The sequence below is a fragment of the Corvus cornix genome, chromosome Z, assembly GCF_000738735.6.
Source record: "Corvus cornix cornix isolate S_Up_H32 chromosome Z, ASM73873v5, whole genome shotgun sequence".
NCBI classification, from domain to species: Eukaryota; Metazoa; Chordata; class Aves; order Passeriformes; family Corvidae; genus Corvus; species Corvus cornix.
The window spans coordinates 16882725-16900130 of record NC_046357.1 but is presented as its reverse complement, the minus strand read 5'-3'; the positions used below and the strand labels follow the sequence as shown (position 1 = coordinate 16900130).

The 17406-nt window shown below is 43.1% G+C and overlaps 1 protein-coding gene across 16 annotated transcripts in view; it reads left to right on the top strand.

The window, feature by feature from the left end:
• CELF4 (CUGBP Elav-like family member 4) overlaps positions 1-17406 on the top strand; it is a 700175-nt gene that overhangs the window by 680773 nt on the left and 1996 nt on the right. For 2 of the 16 annotated variants that reach the window (XR_002047480.3, XR_002047479.3), the window contains exon 14: positions 15935-16022. The exons of the other annotated variants lie outside the window; for them this stretch is intronic. The gene's annotated coding sequence lies outside the window, so the exon portion shown is untranslated. The remainder of the gene's footprint in view (positions 1-15934; positions 16023-17406) is intronic. 16 annotated transcript variants of the gene reach the window in all.

The following is a 17406-nucleotide window of genomic DNA, read 5'->3' as shown; positions in this document are numbered from 1 at the left end:
GAGAAAAAAATAAAAGCAACCCAAACTTTCTTTTAAAGTAAGCATATACTATCAGCCAAATATAAACAAACAAGCAAAATGCCAAATAGCCATGAACAAAAATATGTGAGTGGAAAATTTCTGGCTTCTCTCATCATTTCAGATGGCTTCAGTGCAAAGTCCAGTGAAAGTGTATTTTTTACTGAAATTTTTGTTGCTTATGCCTCTCAGATAGCTCTCTATTACCTCTAGTGAGAGGCTATTCTGCAGTTGCATTGATCTCACTGTTTTCTATTAGGCTGTTCATCTTGAGATTCATCCCAAATATCCTTTTTCAAGATAAAATACCATTTCTTGTAGTTGTGCCTCCTACAATCATGCTAACCAGCTCCTCTTCCACCTGCACAGATTATTGTTGTTTCCCTCTTTTAGTCATCACTTAGATTGCTTAGGACTTGCTTACATTATGGAAATTTGCACTAGTATAATTGCATCAAAACAGTACTCCAGCACAAGCTTTAATATGAGGGAATAAAGAGAGAAAAAAAATCAGCACAGCTTAATTTTGGAAAGTCTGTTCAGGTACTGGAAAAACATCACCTCAGCCAGTATTTTTTTCTGTTCTTTGGATTACTTTTGTTTTTCATTTCCACTGACACCCGTGATTAAATTAAGCATCCCTCACTGTGTTTGCAACCCAAACTTTGTGCTGTTGTTCTTGTACTCAGAGAATGGAAGTGAATTGTACTGGGGGAGGCTAAAACAGGACTCCTGAAGGCGTTTGCAAGACTGACAAGGAAATCGTTTTCTTCTGTCTGATAATTTTTAACCTGTCTGTCCATGTAAATTACTGATAACTTTATTATGGCAAAATTCTCATGTCTGTTCTACAAACCACAGTTTCAATACCAGAGCATGCAAAATCCCATTTGCTAATTATTTTATTCTAAGATTGGCACTCAATATAATGCACTGATGGAAAACGACAATAATTAATTACTGCATTTACTCCAAAATTACAATCAGTAATTACTGCTCTGAGACTGAATTCCATTCAGCAATATTTGGAACTTGTTCTTCCTCAAAGCAGGGCAGCTTTTCAGGAGTATTGCTGTGTTTGCATCTAAATGAGTCCATGTAGGTCACTAACGGATACGCGCCATTTGTCATGGGAGTGATAGAGCAGCACAAAGCAATACCACAACACTTCCCCTCAGTTTGGAGCAGGAATTCTTCACTAAAACCCATATCCCCACTTTTAAAAAGATGTTAGATAATATAAATACTTCAGAATTAAATAACAGATATTAAAGCAGCGTCCCACTTCTCATCCTGCTGTGATGCTCTTGGCCCTGGCACTCTGAAGTAAACTTCTGGAGAATTGTGAGAACTTTTGCCAAAACTCAGCCAGCAAAGAGCCTTCTGAGTTGTTCCTACTGTGAAAAGACCAGGAGCTTGTTAGGGTTGTGCCCTCTTCAAAGGCTTCCAACAGCAAAACCACCAGAGCTGCAGGGTTGACTGGAGGGTGGTAATGTCATATTCAGCCACTTGACCAAGATTAGTGTAGGAGTTCATATGGACAATCTCACACAAATTACCTGAGTAAGTCAGATTTTAGAGCCTTTCTGAGCTCAGTGTGAGTTTCAATTGCATCAGTTACTGGGCAGCTGCAGTAACCTGAAAAGAGCGGCCTTTGAAGGAACATTTTTAGAAGGTTCGTTCAGCAGAGATTTGCCAGGCCAGTGCATGAGGGAACTGCAACTTGACGAAAAACTGGAAAATATAAGAAAATGAAAGAGTAGGTGTTTGAAACAGCCGTGACTTGAAATGAGAGCCAAAGAGATGGAAAAACACAGGAGACATCCATAGCCAAATTTTTTGTTCAAGCAGAGCAGCAAACACTGACAGAATGAATCCCCTGCTAAATAAAATATGTACAAAATGAATGAGAGAAGGCAAAGACCCACAATGAAAGAGGATTGTGAAAATACAGGATGAGTCCTAGAAAACAAGCATAGTCATTTTTCTGCAGGCCCTTCAAATAAATTACAACTCAGCAAAATCCATTGATACTGGAGCACTAGAGAGACCAGTACTCACTAGTGAGCAAACAGGAAATGGGCATGCTATCAATTTGCAAATGCTACTCAGGGAAAGAGCAAAGAAAGGTCTAGAACTTCAGAGACATTCTTCTCAGATGGCCCCATATTTGAAGGCAGATAGAGCTGTCTTTGGTGTGTTCAGTTAATACAAACATCAGCACCATGAACATGCTTTTTTGTCCAGGTAAAGACAATGTGAACAGTGTAGGCCAAAGGCAGGGCACAGCCCTCTAGGTCTAAGAAGACCTTCTTCCAGGGAAACTGGAAATTCCCAATGAAATCAGAGTTACAAGTCAGCCCCAACATGTGATTCACTGGACTTGGGTCACTTGTGCAGCACTGATCAGTAAGCTGAACATGACCTGATCTTTTTGTCACTGACCTTTGAGAGCTACTGCAGAACCATGAATTGAAGCTCTGTGGGGTAGTGTTTGGCACTTACGCTGTAGAGATAAAGAAAAGGGAGGCTAAAAAACTCCATGAAATTTACTCTGCAGGGGAAAACTGCTACAGGAGTTGGCAAGAATCTTAATAAGGGGTTGCAGAGTACTCCATCAATGTGAGCACCTTAAATTGATGCCCTTATGGTTTGGAAGGCATATACAATCAGCTGCACTAGAACACTGTTTCTCGTTTCCACAGTTATACCCAGTGATATATCAAATGCAATAATTGCATATTTGAATAATTCATAGGTACGGTAACTTTGGCCAGCTACAAGTGAATATCAAAACTCTGGTCTCTGAAGTGTTTGATTCAGCTGTAGCAGAGAATTGAAGGTTTACGGTACAAACCCTGCTTCTTAGGTGTCTTTCATCCTGCCCTGTGACTGCAGTTATGAAAAAAAGGAGAGTTTTTATTTCAAACTGTTCATTTTTCCACTTAGCTGAGCTTCATCCAACCTTTTTGAAATATTGGGTAGAAGGCTGAGCTGGAGGGGAAGGGAGAACAGCAGTCAAGTCATTTCCCAAGCAAGAAGCAGAGTAAATGAAAACTCAGTGCTCTGTCTGGAAAAGTACTAACCACAACCATGATCAGGATAAGTTCTTGAGCAGCACCAATCACCAGCTGCTCTGAAGCCAGTGAAGTGACACTGATTTATGGCAGCCAAGGATTCAGACCCACTATTACTTACTTAACTCTAAATGTTCTCCTAGCAGAGATGTTTCAATTATTCGCAATTATAGAGGGAGATGCAATGTCACCATTCTGGCTGCTCAAATCTTCTTGGAGCAGAGAGACTAGGGAATGATCATGCCTATCTCCAAATATCACCATGCTCATTTTAAAAATGCCTTTTTATGATAATGACTTGCAAACAGAAGAAAATCTCTTGCACCCATGGAAAGCTGCAGTTCCACACTCAAGTAATCCTCTTTAGAAAGCAGATTTTTGCCGTTATTGAGAGATACATCCTCCCTCCCCAGCTCTTCAGATATCCCTTTTTCCTGTGTAAAACAGATCCAGCAGCTGGGCTGCCTGAAGCATCTGTTCTATGCAGAGCAATAACACTCTAAAATCCTCACAGTGACGAGATGCCTACCTTTGAGATTTCTGGCTTTATGATGTCCAGTCCTTGAAGCCAAAGATATCTTTTGGTTGATTTGGATGTGCTGTAGACCATGGTTGTTATGGTAGACTCTTAAAAGCAGGTTGTTCCAAAAGAAAATAGGTTTTCACTACCTTGATTTCTAAGGATTTGGAAACAACTGGGACATTAAACCCATGGGCTGTACAGTCAGCTAAAAATGTGTCTTTGATGGATAAGGTTCTCTATTTTTCTCTACTCTCTTGAAGCATCTCCACTCATGAGCAGAGGTTGCATCCCATTTGCCGTGATGTATGACACATGAATGCTTTCCATGCTCTTTATTTTTCTCTGTGCATTCTCCTTGCATGGTACATATTTCTCCATCATGGCAGATGGGACACTGGGAAAGGAAACCAGGCAGGCAGACCAATGCCAACTGTGGGAAATTGGGCTCTCCCATGTCAGTTTTAAGAGACTTGGTGCTTTCAGACAGGGGTTTATTTGGGGGGTTTCTGTCTTCTGCTCTGAGGTTACAAGGGCATTGTTTAGTACAGACCATACAGACCTTGTTACACAAAATCCCAACAGGAATTCCTACTGGCCTTGTTCCCATTACCCAAGAAGACCAGTGTAATGCAATTTAGATGAAGGTGTACAGATCCTCATCAGGAGTAAAAGAATAGCTCACTCCTGGAGAGGTATTCCTACACTTAAACCTGAATGAAGGAATTTATGTCCTTAGATGGCTTTGTTGAGGAGCATGCTAATGTGCTGTGAGTAATTAGTAAAGGCACACAGACTGGCACCATGGTTGTCTCTGGGGTCTTTCCTCTTTCAGCACAGACCCACTTCCTGAGAGTCTGACTTCTGGGACTCACCAGGGATTCCTGGAAGTAACCCCAGGATGCTGCTTAGGATTAAAATGGAAATAATTTCTTTCTTCCGAAATGCTCTAGAATAAATGAGTTGTCCTGAGGTTCACAGGTATCTGAAGAAGTGCTGGGCCTGTCCTTCAGCTGGGGAAAAAATGTAGGCTTTAAGGGAGCGATGATTATTTGTGCCAACTAAACACTTGCCACGGGATTTGGCCACTTGTGCTCAGGGAGCAGAAATCTTCTGCTTTTTCTCTTCTAATCTTTCAAATTGCCTCTGTAATTTTTTCCCCAAGTTGTGTGTGCTCAGTGTGTTCTGTCGAAGTGAGAAGTGGTAATGTCACTCTGATAGGAGTTTTATGGTTCACAGAAGGCAGGATTTGTATTGAGATAGACAGATAGATGGATGTCTGGTGCCTGAACACAATGTATTACAGAGATTGACCCAAAATTTTCAACACTAAAATCCCAAACGATAGACTGAGGGAATCTCTGTCTGGGAGATTTCAGATGGATTTTATCTCCTTTTTTTCTGATTAATACAAGCCTTTAAAAGCATATCATCCCTGTCCCTTTGCCCAAATAATTGGAGAAGATCAGAGTAAAGAAGGATCAATAGCAAATAAGTAGTCTACATTTTCTCAGGTGTCAGTGCAAAGGAGGTCAGACACTCCATACTGGGAAGGGAAGGATACACAGTTAGGGGAGTCTGGTATGTGTTCAGATAAGGAATGTTCATCATAAAAAGGAAGAGGTGAATCCTGTTGCCCACGCCTCTGGTGAACTCAGGGAAGGTGGCAGCAATGTTCATGTCCCCCTGACAAGCCAGGCTCAGGGCCACACTGAGTTCTGAGCTCTCCCTGCACATGAGAGGTAAATGGAAAGGAGCAGAAATGCTGGCTGATGGGAGCAGTAGGGACACCATCCTGCCAAGTTGCCTGCGGAGCCTGGAGCTGCCTCCTAATGAAGGCAAGCGGCTGGTCACAACTGGAGGCGAGCTGTTCCCCATTTGTTTGTGCTCCTCAGAGTGGCAGGGATCTGCTCTCCATCAGAATAATCCAATTGAACAAAATGATTCATATTAGCAGGCACATCTGTCTGAGGCCAAAGCAGAACCCTGGTGTTAGTTTAATAAATGGCGTTCATTAAACTCAGCTGAAAATATAATCTGGAGAGACTGATGGGGTGAACAGAGCAAAGAATAAGCAAAAGGAGTTAGCAATTATCAGATGTCATTTGTTCTACTGGTACCATGGAATTGGAGCTTGTTTGCTGAAATCTTAATTTCATTTTGCTGAGGCAGAATCCATCAGAGAAGCTTATGCTGCAGCTATGATTCCTGTATGTCAGCTGTTGGTAGGGAAAGGGGCATTTTTCTTTCCTCCTTTTCTACCAGACAGAGCTCTGAAGGAGCACAGATCTCAGCAGAGAGCCCAAGGACAGGAAAGATGCAAGGAGCAGCCTTTCCTCTGCCATGAGAAGACTGACGAGTGAAGTTCCCTGTGCTGCAATGGAGAGAACATGGGCAGTGCTTTGGGACAGGAACTTTGGGTATTTCCAATGTAGTACAAGCCATAAATCTTCCCTGTTCCTCTACCATTTCCCCTCCATACCAAGATGGTGTACAAACAATTCTCATTTGACTTCAGGACCATTTTATATTCTATAGGGTAGGGGCCAGTGTTTCCACAGGCAAATGTTTCCCTCTTTTCAGATTATACTAAGGTTGAGTTCTTCTTGGTGGTCGGGTCAGGGAAACTCTTACAGCCGTGCACTGGTGGCTGTCCAAGGCAGCACAGGTGAGGAGGCACAGGCACAGGCATTGAGGTGCTGGAGGCAGCCCACACTGCCAGAGCTTAACCCTGGTGGTCTGGGGCTGCCTCCTTCAGGCCTAGCTCTCACCCTGTTCCAGCTCAGCCAGCTCAGTTTTTAGGCATTAACATTCCTGACCATAAATCTCCACACAAAACACTGAACCCAGAGGGAGTGCTCTTAAGAGGGAGAGCTGCCTTTCCCAATTCCTTTTGAGAAGAGACAAGTTTCTTGGGACTGACTTACAGAATGGTCAGCATTTGAAGATTGGCTGGACGACTTGTTCCTTGCAAGTTGCTTTGGTTTTGTTTAGTTTTAACTTGTCCCTATGGGTATTCAAATGGTCCTTGGTGTGCTCCAGGGGAAGACAAGAAAGGATTTTATATTTATAGACTTGCCAGAGCTATCGAGTCCCAGCCAGTTAGAAAAAAATCAAAAGAATAATGGAGGAGAAGGGAAAGCTTGACCTCATGAGCTTTCACCGTTGATTAGTTTGTTGGTGTCAGGAACCTTTTCTTGTTCGGGGCAGGCTAACGATGAAATAACTTTTTTTCCCCTACTCTTTAATCCATCTCCTGTATTCCCAAGGGGAAGGAGGAGCCAATACCTGCCTTCCTGGAGTTCTGTTTCAGAGGAAGAAAGTGCATGGACTTGCACACCAACAGCAAGGAGCTGGTGGGTTTGGGTTTTTTCCAAGATCCACCTTCTCGTTGTGCCCTTTGGCAAGAGGCTGAACGCCTTCAATTTCCCTCAAAATTGTGTAAGAATCAGTTGCAGACATGAGCTGCTCTGGCGATGGTCAGAGGTTTTTCTTGCCCTGGTGAGCACGAAAGAGGGAGGGAGAGTTGCAGGGTGGGCAGCATTTTTCTGATATTTACCCTGGACTCCACCATGGCTATCAGGCTTCCTTCACAGCCATGGAAGTGGGTAAGCCAAGCACTGAATCCCACCTCTTGCCCACTACCATTCCTCAATTTGGTTAATCCAAATTTGTAGGCAGAGGGAGGAGCATAAAAGGCTTAGGTTAACTTGATCCTGTCATTTGTATGAGACTGGTGAGAAACTTGCTGAATTTGCTTGGTTCAGCTCTGTGGATCAGGGAATGATAGCACTCCCAAGCCAGCACAGCTGCAGGCACAAGGGGACATGCTTCATAAGCACAGGCTATCTGAGGTAAAAAGAAACCTAAAGAACTGAGACTGATCAGACTCAACTGGATGCAAATAGAATTTGGGATTTATTTTCAATACTCTTTTCAACGTATATTGAATTAGTCTTATGAAGCAGACATCATCGGAATCAGCACATTGGTTTTCAGTGCTTTCAGAAAAAAAATGTTTTGTTTTGGATTTCTTTTTAAATTCTCAGACAGAAAGTTTTGACTATTTTTAAGCAGTGATAACGTTTGACTGATCACCTGCATTTTCCACCAAGAAAGGCTTTAAACAAAAATGTGATCCAATTCTAAATTAGAATCATATAAATACCTCAGCTATAGCAGTGAAATGAGTCACAGACATAAGTCACATGCATAAGTGTTTTCAGAATCAAATTCTGAGATACTAAAATTTGCCAGGGGATGTGAATTCTTCAGATGGAAACCACTCCAACTATATGGTGGAATTCTTGTCTTATCTTTCTCCAACTCAGAAAGAGTAACCATCTCCTTAGTAAAAGTATCTTCTTTTAGAAGCTTCATACAGAATTTGGCTTCAAAAATGTTTGTGGGGTTTTAAACAAAAAATTATTAGTATTCAATAATTAATAGAACTATGTAAGCTTATTGAGTCATCCTGGACTTTAATCAATTTGAAATATTTGGGGCACCAATTTCTACCTTACAGCACCTCACTGGAGGTACATCAGAGTTTTAGTGCAATTAAAATGAAGCAGGAAATATTTTTAGCTAATTGCACTGTGCACCTTGAAGGTAATTTGAAGCTGCAGGCAAAAAAATAAAATATCAGAAGGAGTAATTGAGTGTTGCAAGCTGGGAGTATGTGTTCCTGGCTGCATTCTGATTTAAAGGGGTACAGAGACCAGGAATGGAGCTGAACAGCCTTGGCAGAAGGAGAGTGAAGTCACACAGGACCAGCTTTGAGAGGGAGAACATGTTCCTGAAAGGGATGTCAGGCTGGGAGAAGAGCTGGGGTCTCCTCCCTTTGCAACCCCCACAAGCACCACTCCAACACACCCTTCCTGTACCTGGTGAGCAACTACAGACCAAGTTATTACCCCCCCCAGCCTGGCAGGAGCTGGGGGCTCTCATGTCTTGTGGCAGGTACTGCAGCCACTGGTGGGGTATATCAGGCAACCTACTGGGAGGGCACAGGCAACCTAATTGACCCTCCTGAGATCTACGAGCTGGACTCGATCAGGAGGTCATCCTAGGGGTCTGCTGAGGAAAGGAAAAGGGTAGCAGGCATCCCTATCTAATGGTCAGCAACTAAAACAGGAGAGTGTAGCACTGGTTTCATCATCATTTTGATAAGGTCTACTCAATCTATAAAGGGAAAAAGCAGAAACGGTGGAGACTGGACAGAGGCTTTCTTACAGCTTCCCAATTAGACTTCGTTCTCAACCATGTACATTTTTTTAATTAAACTGTTGGTACAATGCTCAGGAGATAGAAAACTCCTTGAGGCCCCCTTGTAATAAAGAACCTTTCATTGTATGCAGAAAGGAAGCTTAATTTCCTCTCTCACCTAATATTCACCTGCAGCGAAAGTAGGGGTGAGCACTTGGTATGAGGCAGGATAAATGCTCCTCAGGGCACAGGACTCACTGGCTTGGCCATTGGGAGGGAAAGAGGTGGCATCCTTTGCTGGATAAGTAGCCATATAACAGTCATTTGACCTTTCGCATCGCTGCTTCTCAAAATGACCTGAGTTCATTGCACTGAACTTTGCCTGCAAAGCTCTTGGTTGGCAAAACAGAGCTGAGAGAGGAATAGAGCCATAGCTACATCTGCATGAGCACGTAAATTCTGCATGTTGCTGAGGAGGGTGGACAGGGCTGTGACCACTCAGACCTTACCAAGCCCTTAGTTGCTCCCAGCTGCAGCCCTGGCAGTGGGCAGAGCTCCCTCCTGCACCAGCCCACCCTAAATCCCACTCTGCCCAGCCCAGCCCTTCCTCCCACCACACACCTCCACGTCTTTTTTGGGACTCCTCCACCACCCTTGTGACCCCCACCACCCTGTGGCCACCTCTTCTGCCACTGCTCGGGGGCAGAGTGAGAAAAGGCAACACTGCTCAGGGAGCCAATGACATTTTCTGACTGTCCAAGCTGGCTTCTCCAGGAGCAGCTGCTCTGTTGTGGTGCATTTTCATCTGCTGCTTGAGACTAATGGCTCTAGAAAAATAGATAAATCAGAGGTGGCACAGCTATTGCTGCTTGACAATTTTTCATCAAACAAGCTGGGGGAGGAGGGGATGACCAAAAAGTGACATTTTGACCAAACTGGATGTTTCCTCAGCAAATTTTCATTCCAGTAGATTAAAAAAGAAATGCAAACAGCACAAAAAGCATAACTGTCTTGATTAAAAATGTTGGCCTTCAAAACACTAAATTCCTCTTAAAAATGGACTGGTTTTCAGACTGATTAAAAAAAGGCAAAATTAATCTATTTCTCTGGCCACCTCCCCCATCCCTGATTTGTTTTGTTTATTAACTAAAATATTCACATGAAAGAAAGCCAAAATAATGACAATTTTCCTCCGGAAAATAATTGTCATTTTTCAACTAGCTCTTAATGTAACATAGTTAAATGAGAGCAATCCTAGTAACAGCACTGTACAGCAAGTAAGTCATACAATTATTTGAAAGAAGGGCATTGCAATTTAAGACCTAATTTTTATCATCACCTTAAATTTATAAATGGGAAAAATGAGGCAGGGTCATCGAGCATATTAAAAAAAAAAAACAAAACAGAGAAAACATTAGCATTTAAAATGCGGGACTTCCATCTCCCTGTTAGACCACACTGGCTTCTCTGTTGTGTGTGTGCAATTGTCTCTGTTGATATGTATGTATATGTAATACCTCTGTACATATACATGTGGGTCTGTTGCTGTGCATTTTCATGTATATAAAGACTCATAGATACAATCTGCCTCCTTTTTAACCTTCAGATGTTAGAACTGAAGCATCTGACAAAAACATTCTTCCCCCCCCCCCCCCCCCCCACTGAAAAGAGCACCCCAAGAGACCAGGTAAATGTGTTGATTGTGTTGATGTCTGGTATAAATGATCAGGCTTCTTTTAATCCTAGCATGGCTGCAAAGTCCCCTTCACTGCACTGCCCTTCCCACTCTAACACATTTGGGCTCCTAATCTTGGGCTCACCACACAGCCTTAGCAGTGGTTGTCAAAGGGACGGATTCTGTTTTGGAGAGCCCTGCCTCCTTTTTCCACCTCTGCCAGACACTCCGGGGAGGAGCTGGGGGGGGGGGGGGGGCGGAGGGGGAGAATCTGTGTGGGTTGGTATTGGGGTACAGTGAAGAGGAGGACTGAGGCATAAGGAAAGCAGAGCCATCCAGCATTGAAGGCAAAAACAGAGAGGGAAATTGCTATAGAAACAGTACAAAAGGCAGGGGAGAAAAACATTGGCTGGAATTTTAATAATATTGATCAGCTTCAGAGGCAATAGCTGTGAAGATCTATCACCAGCAGCAAAAACATGTCCAGTTCCTTCCAGTAGGTGTGCATGGCCACAGGCTCCAGCAGACAGAAGGACAGGATTCTGACTGCAGTTTTGGGTACAAAGGCACACATGTGTGTGTAAATGGAGATTATTATATATTGTATAAAGGTGAAGAAGTCAGTATATGCCACGATCAGAGGCTTCCATGTGAGTACAGGATGCTGTCACTTTGCTGCTGGAAGAAGTGACAGCCTTTGAGTTTCTTCAGGGGGAGGTTTCTTACCTCCAAGACAAGAAAAGAGGGACAGAGATGATCAGTGGAGACTTAACTAATAAGGACTCAGGGGAGAGACATGGTAGAAACGATGTGGAACTGGAGGCAGTAGATTTCTGCAGGGGAAGAACTCAACCTGGTAGCCCACCACGATGGTGGCAGAGTTGGGACAAATTTGTGGTCCTGTGAAGGCAGAGAGCAAGCTTGTACCTGCTTCTGGCTGCCTTTGCAGCTTAGGAGATATACAGTGACTGCTGCTGTGGCACTCACCAGATAGTCAGGGACTGTTAGGCTTATGCAGCAACTTGCACACCCCTCTCAGGTCACCTACCTGCTTTAAGGGTATCATGGAATCATAGTATAGACTAGGCTGTAAAAAACCTCTAAAAGTATTGAATTCAATCATTAACCCAGCACTGACAAGTCCACCACTAAACTGTGGTTCTAAGCACCACAGCTACACCTTTTCTAAACATCTTCAGGAATGGTGACACCACAAGGCAGCCAATTCCAGTGCCCAACAAGCCTTTCAGTGAAGAAGTTTTTCCTAATATCCAATCTAAACCACCCCTATTGCAACCCAAGGCTGTTTTCTCTTGCTTTGTCACTGGTTACCTGGGGGAAGAGACTGACCCCCACCGGTCTGCAACCTCCTTTCAGAGGGAGAGTGATAAGGTCTCCCCCTCAGCCTCCTACTGTGCTGAGCCCAGGGGAACACCACTACTGACCAGCCCCAGCTGGATGTCATTCCATTCACTCACACTCTTTGGGCCCAAGCATCATCCAGATCTTTACCCAGGCAACAGTGCACCCATCCAAGCCACAAGCAGTCAGTTTCTTCTGGAAAATGCTGTGGGAAATGCTGTCAAAGGCTTTACTGAAGTCCACATAGACACATTCCCAGCATTTCCCTCATCAACTAAACAGATCACCTTGTCACAGAAGGGGATCATGTTGGTCAAGCAGGACCTGTCTTTCACAAACTCATGCTGACTGGACCTGATCCCCTGGTTGTCCTGCATGTGCTGCAGGATGGCACTGAGGATGATCTGCTTCATGAGCTTCCCCAGCACTGAGGTCAGGCTGACAGATGTGTAGCTCTCTAGATCCTCCTTCCAGCCCTTCTTGTGGATGGGCATCACACTGGCTAACCTACATCAACTGGCACTTCTCTGGTTAACAGGACTGCTGATAAGCAACAGAGTTGCTTAGTGAGGGCCTCTGCCAGCTCCCTTAGCACCCAGTACCACACTCGTGGGCAGTGAGTGCCTCCCACAGTGCGGAGCTTATCCTCACAGTCCAGCCAGGAACTGCTGTTAAAAGCTTTACTGCAACAGAGGTGTTTGTAGCATTAGGACTACGGTGCTGACAGCACAGGTTGCAAGGACATGACTAGATTTATGTTTGTCTAACCGTGGCTTTAACCAAGATTCATTTTCCCTGATGGTATAGACCTACACTGTAACTATCCCCTTCACAGCAAGTCAGTCAGGGTCCTCATTATAACCACGAGAGAGATACTGGGTCCTTTTGGCCATGACTCACAGTCTTATCTGAAACAGTTCCTAAGCAGGAGTGATTTGGGACCTACAGTCCCTGTGTGTCTCTACTAATACTGTCCTAGAGTGATCTGTTCAGATGAAGATGTCTTGAATCCCATCATTAGGACTTCATGCCCTTATCTCTCTCCAGTGTTCATGGAGAACAGTCCCAGGCTGTTAGGGACTTAGGTGCTTCCAAGAAGAAGTTGGGCGTTTACCAGATTTATTTGTCTATGGTTTGTTCAGTGGAGCAAGATCTTGGACATGTCCCTTGAGACTATCAAAGGATCTTCTCCTGTCCACTAACAAGGTAGCTGCTGCAGACCCCCGCTTTTCATCTGGTGCTTGAAACACAGACCCAAGTTATGCAGACAGGATGACCACATGTAACTCTTGTGTGAAAGAATATTTTCAGGTGGCTTTTTTCTTTTTTTTTCTGTTTCTTTAGCCTCAGCAAGTCCTAATCTTTCATCTGTACATATAAATGTTTGTGTGTGTGTGTGTGTGTGTGTGTGTGTGTGTGTGCGTGCACGCATGTGTTTCATCTGCAGTGTCTGAGGGTGTCTGTGGAGGACAGGCAGAGGGATGGTAGTACCACCTCCAAAGCAGTGGTCACTGGCACACCAGCCCGGTCCTTCCCACTCTGCACATTAAATCTTTTCCTCAGTAAAATTACAGCAAAGGACCTCTCCCCAGCAGCTCCTCAGCACAGTTGCCTGGATCTAGCATCCATGTGTAAACCCACTGCCCACTAAGCTGCACTCCTGACCCTGCAGCGGGTGCTATCCCACACTACAACCCCAGAGAGGAGACATGTTGTTGCTACTCCCCAGGAATAGAGCAGGATATTGTTTGCTCCACCAGATCTCTCCCATTCCTGTTGCTGCCTTCATCCATCCATTGAATCAAAGCTTGTTAACCCTTCCTTTTCCTACTGGCACAGCTGAGGTAAGGAAAGAGACAGGTCTTGCTGTGATGGTGCTGACAGCTCTCCTTCCTTTCCCAGCTGCTTGTTTTTCCTGTGTTATGACATGGCCAGAAAGCCCAGAGGGGTAAGAGGGATGCCAGAGATCTTTTCCTCTTCTGGAAGCTGTATAGCTGACACTATTTGCTCTTGGGTACCTAGGGACACAAATGACAACAATTCTATCCTGGGCCATCTTCAAAAGGACAGTTTTCCCCATCTGGGCTTGTGAAATAACTGTAGACACAGATCTTGCATCTGCCTTGGGGGTACCAGGCAGATGCAAAGTTTGTCTATGTCAAACCCCAGGAAGCTCAGGTTGACACTTTCAGATCACCAAAGGGCAAGACTTTGGGGCCAGGCCATCAAGAAGGAGTCAGCTTCAACCAAAACAGCAGCCAACACTGGGAAGTGTGTAGCTGAAGCCAGAGCTCAGATGAGGGGTTTAGTTCAGCATCATCTCTTGTCAGCTGAGCATAGCTGCTGTAGCCAAGAAAGCATGTTTCAGTTCACAGAAACAGTAAAGAAACCCCAGACAAACAAACAAAAAGCTAGGGAAAGAATTTTCGCTAGCCAGTGTGCATGACTTCAGGATAAGAACTGCCAACAATATTCTTGTGACACCCCGACAGGAGGTGAAATTTCATTCGTGTGCAGTGACTTTTCAGAAATAGGCTGCGAGGAGAGATATGAGCCCTGCCAAGGGACAGAAAGGCAATACCTGAGGAACAGGGTGCATAGCTGCTGACTGAGACAAGTGTATTGTTCTGTGCAGTGATTTTTGGTGTACTGAGGCAAAACTCCGTGGCCCAGTAAAGGGACATTTTCCTTCATAGGAAAGGAACAGGGTGTTTCTACAGATTGTAGCAACCAGCCCCTGGCAGGTTTTATTCCTTTTCCTTTTTCTTTGTCCTTTGCTTTTTCCTTTCCTTTCTCCTTTTGTTTTTTCTTTTTTTTCTTTCATTTCTGCTTTATCTCCTTCTCTTCTTTTCTCTTCTCTTCTCTTCTCTTCTCTTCTCTTCTCTTCTCTTCTCTTCTCTTCTCTTCTCTTCTCTTCTCTTCTCTTCTCTCGTCTCCTCTCCTCTCCTCTCTCTTCTCTTCTCTTCTCTTCTCTTCTCTTCTCTTCTCTTCTCTTCTCTTCTCTTCTCTTCTCTTCTCTTCTCTTCTCTTCTCTTCTCTTCTCTTCTCTTCTCTTCTCTCCTCTCCTCTCCTCTCCTCTTCCTCTTCCTCTTCTCCTCTCCTCTCCTTTTCTCTTCTCTTTCTCTTATTCCTTTTGTTTTCCATTAACTTTTCAATTCAGGCCAGAGCTAAATTCCAAAGGAGTAAATGTCCTTCTTTTAATGACGCTGATTTAGGGACCATTGTATCATCCGAGTCCTCCTACAAGTCTGCTTCCCACACCATACCAGCATTGCTGTTTCAGAGCCCGCCGTCCTGTGAACTGCTAAATGGACATGCAGCAACCAGCAGTAGCTGCTTTCCTTTTTGTTTTTCTTTTTTGTTGTTGTTGTTTTGGTTTGGGTTTTTATTTATTTATTTATTTATTCTCAGTAGCCACAGCAGCTCTTGGCCTATTACTCCCCCACAATTTTAAACTTGTGATGTAAACCAAATCCGAGCGGTACCTGCTCCGGAGTCCATCCAAGGCAATGGAGAGGCTCCCAGAGGACTCTGACCAGCCATCCAGTGAAGCCCAGGTGGCTGGGGGTGGTGTGGGGAAGGCCGGTGCTAACGAAAGCATTCTGGTTGGCAGTGAATGTGTTTATTTTCCAGACTCCGCAAACCGATCTGTGTCTGCGCTCATCCATTCAGTGCATGCTCTCCTCAACAGCCACTGCATCACGCTCTGTTCCTGTTCGCTGTTGACCGTGTGTCCACATTTAAGTGTGTGTTTTATGTGTGTGTCTCTGGCTAGGCCTCCTCCATCCTTTTTTTTTTTTTTTTCATTCTTCCTTATTTTCTTTTCTTCTTTTCCTTTCTTTTTTTCTGTTCAGTTAGTTTGTTTTGCTCTCATTCTTGTTTCGTTTTCTATAGTTTAATGGCAAGTATTTTCATTAGAATTTTTTGATTGATGCTGTGTTTGTAACTTTTTTTTTAATTATTATTTTTATATATATCTTCTTTCCCCACCTTTCCCCTTTTCCACACTATATATAAATATATATATATAAAAAATCTTTTCTTCTTTTGTCATTCAATCAAATTCCAACCAAGAGCCAGTCAAATCCACCACAGTCTCGCGCTGAGCTAGGAAAAAAGTTCTCGTAATGACATGAAAGTGGAGAATACAGTTCCCCAGGCCGTAAGTTCAAATCAACTCGAAGTTGAAAGTGTGACATGATGGCGTCATGTAACAAGCTAAGAATTGGTTGCATGACATGCCGTCAAGTTTCGTGCAGGTGCCGTGATTGAAGCATTTTTCTTGGATGTTGTATCAGTTGATGATTGGCCAGTCATGATCACATGTGCCTTTTTTGACTTTGTGCTGCCACAATTTTTTGCTGTGCTCATTTTCGTTTCGTTTTTGGTGCTTGCAGTGGTTTCTTTATTTGTCGTTTGATTTCTCGTCAGCGTTTTATGCTTCTTTAGATGTCACATAGAAGGAAAAAAAAAAGATGGATTCCTAATTCTTTAGAAAAAAAATGGGATTGTTATAACTACAGATAATTTGGAAAAAAATATAGAGAGAAAAATGTGTGGTTAATTTTTTGCACTGAAAATCTTGTGATTATTTTTTTTTTCCGGAGAATTGGGGCCTTTTTCAATTGACACCTTTTTTTTTCCCCTTAGGATATTTCAAATCACTTTCTAAAAATTAAAAAAAAAAAAAAAAAAAAAAAAAAAAAAACCAAACCGGAAAAACCAAATCAAAACTAAAAAGACTAATGATAGTAATGGTAGTTTTCAAACTATAGTAATCAAAAAAAGCAACCCCAAGAAAAGCCTCATTGTATGTCTTTTCAAGAATTCCTAATTCTAAGGTGCCGTATTACAGCAACTCCAGCAAAAATTAATTGCTTAGAGGGAGGGAGGCATTGAGTGGGAAAAAAACCCATCCAGATCAAAAAGCAAAATGCATCTTTTTGTTTACAACTGAAAAAGGGTCCTTGACGAGTGTTTTTTATTTTTTTATTATATTATTATTTTTGGTGTTGTAATTGTTTAGACTGCTGTGTACGGTTTGCTGTTTGTTGAACCAACAGTGTGAAAACCTGCCAGCATGGATTGATATTCCGCATGACACTTTTCCACCAGAGTGGACCTTTTGCAGTTTCTAAGTTTCTTGATGTAATAAATCACCGAGTGTATAAGAAGAACCTGCTTGCTAGAAGGAGATAAGAGCTAATCCTTAATGATTAAGCATCCTACTTAAATGTCAAGCCTAGTCGGATCATGATTATTTTTTTTAATTTTTTTTTTTTATTTAAGAAATGTTAGCTTTATTTTTTTAATTTTTTTCAAAAAAAAAGTTTATTCTAACAGTCTTTTTTATTTTACCTCCTATAAATTGCCTGTTCAAAGTCTTACTTTCTGACATTCACAAAGGAGTAGATGTTATTGGCAGCTACGTCTCCACAGAAAGCTCATACACTGTCAGAGATGGCACCCCATTAAAATACAGAACTACCCTTTTCTGATGCCTTTCACCCTACAAAAGCCTGCCAAGCAAGATTGTGATCTGGCGT